Source organism: Gracilinanus agilis, chromosome 1, assembly GCF_016433145.1.
Source record: "Gracilinanus agilis isolate LMUSP501 chromosome 1, AgileGrace, whole genome shotgun sequence".
Classification (NCBI taxonomy): Eukaryota; Metazoa; Chordata; class Mammalia; order Didelphimorphia; family Didelphidae; genus Gracilinanus; species Gracilinanus agilis.
Window position 1 is genome coordinate 627,006,849 of NC_058130.1, and position 10,763 is coordinate 627,017,611.

Genomic DNA, 10,763 nt, shown 5'->3' on the forward strand with positions numbered 1-10,763 from the left:
ATATATATATATTAGTATTTTAATTAAAGCCATGCTGATAGATAAAGTTATTAGACCAAGCGCTTAGAAGAATTCAAAACCTCCGCCCTCGACATTATTGTCTCCTGTCTCCTCCCGAGTCTGCTGGCCAAGAGCCACTCCCTCCTAACCCAGGAGATTTAAACTCTTCTCTGAGTGGAGATGTAGGCCTCCCCACGCCCAAAGAACCAGAACCGGAAACCTGTTGGACCACGGGAAATGTAGTTTGATAATTTCCCCGTGTCCATAGAAAATACATATATATACTAAAAGATGACATTTCCCAAATTTCACTTTTACACCTTTTGGGTTTCTCTGCTTTTGAGGGTTGTTTCACTCTGTCTCTTTGTTGAGTCCTTCACTCCTGTATTCATTTTGTGGTGATATTTTACTCTTGGTCAGAGAGGATTTTCATGTTCTGCTCTCTAGTTACTCCTCCATCTTCTTTTTAGCCAATAAATTTTAAACAACTACACCCATGTATTATTAATAATCTGTTACATCTCACTAAACACCTACAATATATCTTTCCTTTATTTTTTGGTTCTCTTAATGGTAGTATAGATGGTAATTGAAAGGTTTATAGGTTCTCAGTACTGTCTTCTAACTTATGTATAGTTTAACTTAGCAAACCTGCAATTAAGGGCCTAATTGTATTTGCCATCTCTATTTCTTGGGGTCACTCCAGTTTTTCCAAGTATTTCCTTCTGTGGTATTAAACACATGAAAACAAGTGAATCCTAGGGGAAAAAGTAAATGCTGTGTAGAACTATAACTACTCATTTTTTGTACCCAAGACAAGAAATACAGAGAAGTCCTGAGCTGTGGGATAGGGGTGCAAATCACCTATTATTCTTGCCAATTAACTGATAAGTTAAATTATTTCTTAGCTTCTGAAGGTGCTTTTAGCTGCTTCAAAATTTTGGCACCCAAGGATGAAGCGCTGTATATTCTACCCTAGTTAGAACACTGGTAACATTCTAAAAGGACATTTAACCTAAAAAGACCCATCAAATGTAGATATCTATTTATGTCTTTATACTAGCATTTCTTATCTAAGTTGAATTATAAGAATCTAACTGCTTTTATTCACAATCAGTTTTTCCCCTACTCCCCATTCAGTCTTTGTTTCTCCAGTCTAACTATGTCTAGTTTCTTTGGTTTTCATTTTAAAGGAGAATTTCAATTTTTTCCTAAATAAAACATGCCGTTAGAACTACTAATACCTGCTCTAAGATTCCAGGGGATCTGTGAGCTCATTGCTGAAGTGAATCCCTACAATGGATAGATTGTAGCCCATCCATGATTGCCCATTCAATGATGTTTTACTCCATATCTTCCTATAAATTCACAAAAAGTGCCAGCCCAACATTCTCAGAGATATTGCATTCCTTTATATTGTGTTGATGCCAGTGGAATATGCATGTTATCTATCAAATATCCATTGCACTCCTTATGTAAATGAATCATCTTTGTATTTTTTTCTCTAATGGCATCTTTTCACTATTTCACTTATGTAATTCTTTTTGATGTGTTGAGCCTTTTTGCACCTGCTATATACTTCTCCATATTCAATATTTAGTTAGATAGGCTAATATCTTCTCTACCCTTTTGTATTTCTCTGCTTTTACTCTTTCCACCTCTTTTGTAAATAAAAGCTATTAAAGTCATTTTGACTTTGAGCAATAATTCTCTGAATTAGCAACCACCACTATTATTTAAATCTTCATATATTTTTAGCCAAATCATTAAAATTTGATCCTTACACTTCTCCTTCCATACAATTTCCACTGAACAGCTCATTGCCCATTCAGAGTGTCTATCCATTACACACACTTTACATATATATACATACATACACACATATTTAAAACACACACAGATGGACAAACACTACATGATGTCTGTTCATATAATTGCATGTTATAGTAAGACAATAGACATTATTTACCCTCTTGGCATTTTCTATTTGTTGCATAGTTGGACCAGAATGTTTTTATGCTTTAGGAGGTTCTTTGATAGTTCTGAAATTGATGCAATCAACCCAATATCATCCATAACAGCAACATTGGGAGGATTTTACCAATTATAGCAAGAGTTACTCAAATTGGGGGCCTTGAACTTAGATGGGAAAAATTATATTTAATGCAATATAATTGGTTTCTTTTATAATCCTCTGTATATTTTATGGGAATTAAAAAATATTCTGAAAAGGAGCCTATAGTCTTCACTAGACTGTCAAAGAGATCCATGCCACATAAAAAAAATTAAGAACCTCTGGTTCATATCTTTTATGCTTAGGAATCTGGTCTGGATTTTGACTGCAACATTATGAACATCATTGGTAATCATATGTCCCATAAACTTGTATCTTGCTTGAAATAAATAATCAGAGATTTAGCTAATAAGTATTAGCCATATATCCATTATTGGACCCCTTTCTATTATCCATATATTGCTGATGGCTGATATAGGAAATAACATGACTGTGCTGACTGGGTTTACTCTAGGTGGAAGAGTGGTAAGGGTGGGCATTGGGAGTCAAGTGACTTGCCCAGGGTCACACAGCTGGGAAGTGGCTGAGGCCGGGTTTGAACCTAGGACCTCCCATCTCTAGGCCTGGCTCTCAATCCACTGAGCTACCCAGCTGCCCCCCTGACTGGGTTTACTATACATTTATGTTAGGTAATCTCATCTGGATGCTATAATCACTGCTGCACAATAATCCTTTTATTTTTCTCTGGCTGAATCTTTGTTAAGTCTCTGTCCTGCTCTCAGTATCTAATCTGTACTTTCTCCTTCTCAAGCCACCTATAACAACCCTCTCCTTTCCCTCTCAGAAGAAGGTCTCAGAAAAAAATTGAGGTCATCTATTGCAAGCTCGTCTCCCAATTTCAGAACTTCCCTTTTCAGTTTTCTCTCACTGTCCTTACTTTTCTCTTTTTAAAAAATACCATTCCCTTCTGCTTAGAATAAATACTATGTATTGGTTATAAGAGAATAGCAAGGAGGGCTAGGCAATGGGGTTTAAGTGACTTGCCCAGGGTCACATAGCTGGGGAGTGATTGAGGTCAAATTTCAATCCAGGACTTCTTGTCTCCAAGCCTGCTTTCTATCTAATGAGCCACCTACACACCTCCAGGCCTTAATTTTCACTCTTTTCTCAACTACTGGCTCCTTCCTTACAAACATAGTCATTTCTTATAAACATAAATTGTTTCCCATCCTTAAAAATTTAACCTGATCCCTTAAGCTGCAGTCCCTTAATCTCTCCTCCCTTTCACAACTAAACTCCTAGAAAAATCTATTTATACTTATTGCCTCCCCTTCTTCATATCCTAGTCACTTCTCATCCTTTAGCAGATCTGCATCTGGCCTCATTAGTCAGCTGAAACTGCTCTCTCCAAGGGATCTGTTGTCAGTGATTAAAAAAAAAATACACAACCCTTAACTTCTGTCTTAGACTCAATACTGTGTATTGGTTCCAAGGCAGAAGAGCAGTAAGGGCTAGGCAATGGGGGTCAAGTGACTTGTCCAAGGTCACACAGCTAGGAAGTGCCTGAGGTCAAATTTGAACCCAGGCAGGCCCTCCCATCCCTAGGCCTGGCTCTCAATTCACAGAGTCACCTAGCAGCCCCTGTTAGGGATCTTTTTAATCTCCCAAACCTCTGGCCTTTTTGAAGCCTTGATCCTTCTTGACCTTTCTGTAGCATTTAATGCTGTTGACCATCCCCTCTTATTAAAAAATTTTCCTTTTGAGTTTCTGTGACACTAATCTCTCCTACTTCATATTCTTCCTTCCTGATTACTTCTCATCATTCCTTTATTCACCTGTGCCTCCCCTACTTATGTGTTATCTATTAAGATGTGCAAAATTCCCAAGTTGAGAAAGACCCAACTACTTGAAATCATGGCAATTTTCATGTTTTAAAGAAAAAATTTAAAAAGTCCACTGATAGATATCTATGAAGAGGGGAATATGAATTGTAGAATTTACAAACTGTTTAACCAGCCCATAGGTAATTGAGAATTTTCCCTACTTTACACCTCTTGCTCCAAGGCTTAATAAAATTGCCTACTGAGTCAGCCCACATGTCCAGAGATCTTTATTCTTGCTGTTTTGTCCTTTTGTTCTTGACTGGTCAAAATGTTTTCCTTCATAATTATCAAGACTGAAGCATATGTCTTGTCTCTTCAAAACAATTCATTGATTCCCTGGAAATAGAACTGCCACATGTGCACCATTATTAGAAAACTTGCTTTTGAGGGACAAAAATAATTACTCTAAATCTGATGTGACTTGCAAAATGTTCATTTCACTATCCACTTGCCCCGAATGTTGACACTTTATTTTTACCCTGATTATTCTATTTTGACTAATTTTTGACTATATCTCTATTGTTACCTTCTGCTCTTCTTCCCAAATAGTGCTCATTTGAGCATATATTTGCTTAACGATTTCATTGGATGTTAAATTCTACTTAGCTCCACATTATCAGTATAGCCACACCTTGAATCTCATCATTTAGAATGAATCATAGGAAAATATTTACAGTCGGAAGACAACTTAGAGGTTGAGTAATCCAGCTTCCCCCATCGTTTTATAGATGAAAAGACAGGTGTAGAGGGTCAAATGATGTCAAGCCAACAAGGAAGGAAGTAAACATTTTTCATGTGCCTTTCATGTACTAGACACTGTACTAGGCACTTTACAAACATTTTCTATTTGATTCTCAGAGCCACTCTGGGAAATAGGTGCTCTCATTATCCCCATTTTACAGTCAAGGAAACAGACATATAGTGATTAAGTGACTTGCTGAAGCCAGCTATGAACTCATGCCTTTCTGATTTCAGTTCAGCCCTCTCTCCATTCTACCACCAAGCTGAGAGTTTATTAAACCCTAGGCTTGACTAAGTGACTTAAGAAAGCTAATTGGTGAAGTGAATAGACTGTTACACTTAAAACCTGGAAGAATTGAGTTCATCATGCTGTCTCAGACAGTTGCTAGATGTGTGTCATTCGGCAAGTCACTTAAGTTTTATCTGCCTCAGTATCCTCATCTGTAAAATTGGAATAATATTAGCACCTATTTCCCGGGTTGTTACAAGACCCAAATGTGGTTATATTAATATATAATGAATATAATAATATAAATAATAATATATAACTATTGATGTTAACTATATTAATTAACTTTTTATTATTAACTACTAATAATAACTATAAATAATATTACTATATTACTATTACTATTATTATTTACCCAGGACCAGTCACAAAGTCAGCATTATAGGTAGAATATGAACCTGGTCCACTCACTTCAGGACCACTGCTCTTTCCATTTGTATGGGGTGAGTACTGATGGTAGATATGTGGGTATCTAGACTTTCCCCTTGTTAGCTTTCAATGGGCCAGATCAGCTATTCACTCACCCCTACCCCAGGGAATACCTATGAGGGAATAAACTCAGTGAGCTTCCCAAACTGGCAAAGCTATAGTGGGGATGTTGAAGGAAGGTGTTGGGGTTTAGTTGTGACCTTAATGGATGGGATCCCACCGCCAGAGCCAGCCCTGTTGAGACAAGCCTCCCCCAACTCCCAAGTACAAGTAGCTTTACCCCTCAAGAATGGTAATGGTCTTCTCCTCAGCCACAAGAATCAGTCACCTCCCCCCTCAATGTAACTGTTCCAGACTCTTAAGTATCAAACTAACAGGGGTTTATTAAAGGATAAATTAAATTTAGGGTTCAGGGGAAAGAGATATAGGGGAATCAAGGAAGGAGTGAAAGGATGAACTTTATTATCATCTATGTCTTCTCCCCAAGAGAGCACTTGGACTTCTTCTGTGGCTAGTCCCCATAGCTCACTCTCTCTCCTTCCCTACAGTCTCCTATCAAATATTTCTAACGAATATAAAAAGGAAGTAACGGGATCAATGGGTTCAGGCAGGGTCAGGGAAAGGACTCCCCCTCATTCAAAGCTGCTCCCCCACTCCAGGAATTCGGCCTCTCTGGCCAAGTTGGAGAATGGCTGTTCAATGTCTTCTTTGTTGGTATTTGTGATCTCCCAATAGTCACACATAAAAGTACAGAGGAACCCAATTCACTCAGGAGCCAACCTACCATCCAAACCTCCCAACCAAAGAACAAAACCCCTCCAGCTCCTCATCTGGTCAGGAGAGAAGTGACAGCTGAGAAGCCTCTTCCAAACTCCTCTTGCTGTTGGCTTCTCCCAAACAGAAATCTGAAAGGGCAACATTCTGCTGGGCTGTTTCAGGGTCCCTTCCAATTGCCTGCTCGCCTTTGCAAATTCAGTTCACACTGTTACACATTGAACCAATAAGGTCAAATAAGGAGAGTTTAGGAAATTAGCTCTTCTGGGAAAGAGTATGTGATCCAACTGGAAAGTGAGCAAACTGGTCACTTAGGATGGCTTCTGATTCAAGCCAGAATTCATAAATCCTTAAACTAAGATCTATGTAAGAATAAAAAAAATCATAATGTTGATGATGCTGGTTTGCATTTATATAGTGCTTTAAGAGTTAAAAGTGCTTTATAAAAATCAACAACCCAAAAAGGTAGTTGCTCCTATTATCTTCATTTCACAGATGAGGAGACTAAGGCACAGAAAAGTTAAATAACTTGCCCAGGGTCAAACATGTAGTAAATGTCTTAGGTCATATTTGAATTTTGGTCTTTTTGACTTCAGGTTCGCTATTCAAACTATTTTACTACTTAGCTGTCTGAAAAGCAGAGTAATGATCTAAAGTGAGGAAAGTTAGTAAAGCTTGAAGAGAGTATTAGATATGATTGAGATAAGTTTGTCTTAAAACACCTGCTCAGGAAAGGTTATTTTTTAATAGTAGCATATGCTATTCTTAATTTTGTTAGGATTACTTTTTTAGTCATTTCAGTTGTGTCTGACTTATTGACTCCATTTGGGATTGTCTTGTCAGAGACACTGAATTGGTTTTCCATTTCTTTGTCCAGCTCATTTCATAGATGAGGAAACTAGAACAAACAGGGTTAAGTGACTTGTCCAGGGTCACACATCAAGTGTCTGACACCACATTTGAATAGAGGTCTTCCTAACTCCAGGCCCAGGACTCTATCCATTGCATCACCTAGTGCTTTTCAGGATTGCGTTAGCCTGAAACTAAAGAAAATCAGTAGTCAGAGAGAGATACACACAAGAAATATTCTATTTTGGAGCCCAAACTAGTCACTAGGCAGAGACTAGGAGAATGATCCTTAGATCAAGGGCTAGGTCTCATTTTCCTCTGTGCCTTTGTACATAGTAGGTGTTCAACATAAGTTGAACAAATAATACAGAAAATGTTGAAGAAATTATCAAAAAGTTCAGAAGATAACCAAAGAGGAGATGGAGATAGTTGGGAAGAGGGAGGTCATTGCATTGGGATATTATCAAGAAAAAACATAAAGCATGGTAATCACAGAAATCATTTTATGGAAGAGATCTCAAACAGAAAGAAAAGAAAATGAAATGTAACATGTTTTGGTCTTCATTCAGATTCCATCATTTTTTTCTTTGTAGGCAGATGTCATTTTTTATCATGAGTCTCTGGAATTGTCTTGGATCACTCCGAGCATAACTAGATTATTTTCAGTTGTTCATCAAGCAGTATTGCTGTTACTGTGTACAATGTTCTGGTTCTGCTCACTTCACTTTGCATCAGTTTAGGTAGGTAAGATAATGATTTTTAAAATGTGAATCCTAGGAGTCTTCAAGAAGTTTCAGTAGTTCTATGAGTTCAAAACTTTTCTAAATGATACTAAAATGTCTCAAATTCTAAAGTAATGAATATTGATAGGTACAATTCCCCAAAACAAAAGTTCTTTTGGGGAGGTCCTCCTGAGAACGAAATAATTAAGAATCACTACTTCAGGTACTACCATGTATAAAGGAGAATTACTTATCTATATTCAAGGAGGAAATTTCCATATTGAAAATTCCCATCACACTAATAAAGTTATAAGTCTAGACCCCAATGGATCAAATAACTGGTGACAAAACATTTTCTTCATAGCAACCCTGAACACTTGTTTGGAGGCAATGGAAGGTCACACTGTAAAAAAATACTGTACCAATCCAATGTTATGTGTCCCATTAAAGGTATATATTGCCAAATGAGTTGATGTTCATCATCATTGCTCTCAGGAATGTTTCATAATTATGAAATAATAAATCCATGGCCCTTGTCTGTCTGCAGGGAATTTATTTTGGAATTATTACATCAAAATAATCTACATACATTTTGTTTGTATGGACTTCATTGTGTCCCTCTGCTTTCACCATTTTATTTTCGTTTTGGGCATGAAAGTTGTCATACTCTTCCTAAATTCTAAGCCCTGTTATTATTCCCAGAAATCATACAGCGGAGTAACCAGAATCCTTCACTTTTCAAGGATGTTATCTAGAGGGAATACAGATTTAAGAGAAATTAAAGTAAACCGGGGCAGTGGATTTGGTTACTTTGCTTCTCTGTGAGGTTATGTAGCAGAGCTGTGTCCTACTAAAAGCCAGTTTTGCTATCAAGGGAAGGCTATTTTTAGCAAACTGTCTTTTAATTGCTTTGATAAATCTCCATGAGTAGCAAAACTTAGGCTTATCTGAAACTTTCAACTTTTCACAGGTTCTAGTACTTTCTGAAATAAGTTGATTTTGCTTATGAAAAGAAAGCACATCTAAGACAAATGAAGCTAAATGTTTAATTGCTAAGGCTGAGTTTTAAGATAGCCTTTGGAAATTGAAAGATAAATAGAAATAATTTAGTAAGATGAATGCATTTTTCTTTCCTATCTTGCCTCCAAGTCTGAGGGCAGGAATTGTGTCTTTGCATTTTGAACGTCCTCGGGAATGATAAATGATAAAAAAAAATGATAAAAATACATAAAATATTGAATGTAGTATGAGAATGAATGAAACTTTCTTGTTTGAAATAATGAAAATATTTTAATATATATGGAATACCACATAGAGGCAGTACGATATAGTGGGAAGAGTACTAGAGTCTTCTATATATAACTAGCTTTGCAACCTTGGACACATTAAGCCAGTTTTCTTATTTGTAAAGGGTTGAATTAGATGATTTCTAATTTAATTCCAAAGACAGTTGAGTGGCAAAGTGTTTAGCTAGGCTTGGAGTCAGGAATACTCATCTTCCCAAGTTCAAATCAAGCCTCAGACACTTAATAGCTGTGTGCCCCTGGGCAAGTCACTTAACCCTGTTTGTTTCAGTTCCTTATTTGTAAAATGAGCTAAAGAAGGAAATGACAATCATTCCAGTGTCTTTGCCAAGAAAACTTCAAATGCCTTTCATTCTTATGAAGAGTTGGACATGGTTAAAACCACTATATAATAACAACAGCAACAGAATGCCATTAGTGATGACTTGGGCAAGGAGGATGCCAACATAGAAATTGATGGTACCAGCACAGAAGTTAATGATGCCACCCCAAAATCTGTGTCTAAGGAAGGGAAACTTTCATCTGAAATCCAAGAGGAGAAACTAATACTAGAAGAACTAAAAGTGTCCTTGGACAAATGCCTCCCAATATCTCCTGACTTAGTTAATGTCCAAGACCTTCAGAGGAAGATGATTGTTTCAGAGAAGACTATTCAAGAGATGACAGCTATTTCACACCACTAGGTTCTCTACCAGCCCACCTCCAGCCTCCAGCATATAAGAATGCTTTGGAAATTATCAGAGGTGCCAAGAATGACATCAGAGAGCTCTTGTACCAGCTCTATGAAACAATTGAATTGACTTATCAAAGCAAGCAAGGGTCTGAGAATTGCCAGCTTAGCCAAAAGGCACTATTTGAGCTATGGATCAAGTGGAGTAGGAGCCAGTCAGAAAATGCAGATGGTGATTCACAGCTCCTTGAAACCCGAACTCTGGCCATTACCCTGAAATTACAGTCAGCCTTTATGGACCTCATGCCTAAAATTCAGGGTCGCCCAAGCAGCCTATAAGATAGGCTCCAGAACAAGACTCTAGATAGCAACTTTGATGTGTGATTTTGTTCTGTCTTTTCTAGTCCAAATGCCATTATTGTTGGCAGAGAAAAAAAGAAGATGAAGAGCTCTGTCATTCTTTGTTATGAGTTTTCACTGACTTCTCCATTCCATAGAAAAATGGCTCTACCTCATCTTTAAACTTCCTTATCGCCAATAAAGAAAACCAAACCAAACCAAACCAAAACGTATGTTTTTGTACTAATCTTAGATGATTTCTCCAGCTTCTATTTATTCTGAGTTTTAACATCTCTGAAACCATTTTTATTGCATAATGCTATGATTTTATATTCACTCCTTATTATCTAGCCTTGCTTCCATCTTCTGTATTACTTTTAAAAAACAACTACATTGTTAGCAAAATTCCTGTATATTCAGATCAGTCTTTTTTTTGAGGGGGGGAACAAATCTCTTTTTTTTTCCTTCCTCAATGGACTTCTTTTTCTAGAATTTCATTCTTGAAAATTTCCTATAGTGGCCTGGGTGCCCCTATGGAATTTTAATGCATGAAATTTTCTGAAACCTTTGAAATCCATTTGCTCCAAACCAAGGGTACATGTCAGATTATTTTGTTTCCTCTGTTCTATTACAAATTTTTAAATGTAATGACCTTTCTCCTAAAGATTTACATAATGATGACTCAAACAACCAGTTTTTTTTTTCTTTTGGAGAATAGCCTGTTCAAACTAGAATTTCTCCTTACTGGT

The 10,763-nt window shown here is 37.1% G+C and overlaps 1 pseudogene; it reads left to right on the forward strand.

Moving 5' to 3' along the window:
- The first annotated feature begins 5,560 nt into the window (after positions 1–5,560).
- LOC123254953 lies at positions 5,561–10,059 on the forward strand (annotated as a pseudogene).
- Positions 10,060–10,763: the final 704 nt, after the last annotated feature.